Here is a 2,589-nt window from a genome sequence, read left to right on the forward strand (position 1 = left end):
CCTTTCCGCTTGAAAGTCACGCCAGACCTGTCTCACAGACACCAGCACTGGGCGATTTTTCATGAGCGTGGTAGGTAGACATAGTTCTAGCCTCTACTATATCTTTGACTTTATTCCTGAATACTCTGACCCTGGTTCACTCTAGCCATACGGCTCTCCATGTTGCTCCTCAAGCATACCCACTGGGCTCATGACTATGCTTGCGATTCGTATGACTATGCTTGCGATTCGTATGCTTATTACTCTCAGATAGGGATGGTTTCCTAACCATCCCTCAGGTATCTGCTCAAATGAAGCCTTCCTTGACCATTAAAACAGAGCACTCCGCCTTCTCTCTATCCTTCTCTAACTACTTTGATTGTTTTTTTTCCCCATAACATTTATTGTCTTCTGACATATTATGTGTTATTTGTTTTGTACTATTTCCTCTCTTGAGGTCAGATACTGACACTTTAATTTATTCAGCAATGAATTACTAACTTCTAGAACTTATTCCTGGCACATAGTAGGCATTCAATAAAGGTTTTTGAATGAATGAATGTGTGTATGAGTGTGTAATGAAGCTTGCTTTTTATTTAGAAGCAAAGAACCATAGGAAGCATCTTGTATCATGTTTACTAAGCCTTCCAAATTTATCTTATACCTCCACTTCATTATGGCAGTGCGATGAAGTTGTTAAGAAAACACATTTAGTTCACACACAGACCTGGTTCGGTCTTCACTCTGCTGTTTAATGACTATGTCTGTAAGCTAATCTCTCCAACTCCCAATTTTTCCATCTGTAAAGTGGATATAATAGTAGTATTTATTTTACAGATTTGTTATAACTAAATGAAACAATAAATATAAAGCACCTACCTTGACATATAATATATATGTTAAAACACTATCTTTGTATGGTAATGGAAGGAAACTTAACTTTAGGTGGTGAATGCACAATGTGATATACATATGATGTATTATTGAATTGTACACTTGAAACCTATATAATTTTATTAACCAATGTCATCCCAATAAATTTAATAAACAAATGACAAAAACACACTATCTTTGTTGTTTCACATGTATTTCAATAATGCACATGTTTAAGTTCAAGGTGATTGTCAACAGATTTCTGAATTTGTATAACTAACTGCTGAACTACAATCTTTACTATAATTTCAAGAAACTGATTAAAGTGATTAAATGGTAGATTGAAAGCGATATTATTATATGGCTGAGAGAAAACTGGAAATCAGTTCAGTTGAGATGTCATGTGTTTGGTATTTTTGCTCTATAGAGACTTTGAAAAACATATTTAGTCAAATTAATCAGTTTTTCCCTTATGATTTTAGTTTTTGTACCACTCTTGGAAAGTCTTTCCCCAATCCAAGATCATAAATACATTAATATATTTTTCTTATAAAATTTTTATGATTATTTTTTGCATTTAGATTTTAGATCTCCTCGGAATTTATTTTGATACATGAAGTTATTTTTTTTTAAATAGCTATTAATATATCCTTAATGGAATAATCTAGTGCTGCAATTTTGATAATTTAAGACATAATAATACTTTCAATATCTAGAAGAGTTAAGTATACTTTAATTTTTTAGTATTTTTTAGCATTTTATTTTATTTTATTATTAGTTTCAAGTATACAGTACATTGGTTAGACATTTATACACTTTATGAAACCATTTCCTCAATTGCTTTTTCTCTCCTCTGGCTCTATACATAGCCATTATAATACTGCTGGGTACATTTCCTATGCCATGCTCCCCATCCCTGTGACCATCTATGAACTACTAATTTGTATTTCTTTAACTCTTTACCCCTTTCTCCCAGACCCCCAACCTCTCTCCCCTCTGGTCATCGCCAGATTGTCCTCTATATTTGTAAGTCTCTTTTCAATTCGTTTGTTCTTTTTGTTCCTTAGATTCCACATATCACTGAACTCATATGGTATTTATTTGTCTGACTTATTTGTCTGACTTTCTTTGTCTGACTTTCTTTGTCTGACTTATTTCACTCAGCATAATAACCTCTAGGTCCATATCATTGCAAATGGTAAGACTTCCTTTTTTTATGGCTGAATAATATTCCATAGTATATATGAACCATAACTTATTTATCCAATCATCTGTTGATGGTTTTTTAGGTTGTTTCCATATCTTGGCCATTGTGAATAGTGCTGCCATGAGCATAGGGGTGCATAGATCTTTATGAATTATTGTTTTAGTTTTCTTTGGATAAATACCCAGAAGTACAATTGCTGGGTCAAAATGTTAGACCCATTTTTATTTTTTCGAGGAACCTCCAGACTGTACCAATTTACAATTGGTACAATTTATTTATTGATTTTTTTTTATTTATTGATGATAGCTATTCTGACTGGTGTGAGGTGAAATCTCATTGTAGTTTTAATTTGCATTTCTCTGATGAGCATCTTTTCCTATGCCTATTGGTTGTCTGTATTTCCTTTTTGGAGAAATACCTATTCAAGTATTCTGCCCATTTTTAAATTGGATTATTTGTTTTTTTGTTGTTCTTGTAAAGTTGTATGAGTTCTTAATATATTTTGGATATAAACCCCTTATCAGATGTAT

This window comes from Pteropus vampyrus, unplaced genomic scaffold (assembly GCF_000151845.1).
Source record: "Pteropus vampyrus isolate Shadow unplaced genomic scaffold, Pvam_2.0 Scaffold9, whole genome shotgun sequence".
In the NCBI taxonomy this organism is placed as follows: Eukaryota; Metazoa; Chordata; class Mammalia; order Chiroptera; family Pteropodidae; genus Pteropus; species Pteropus vampyrus.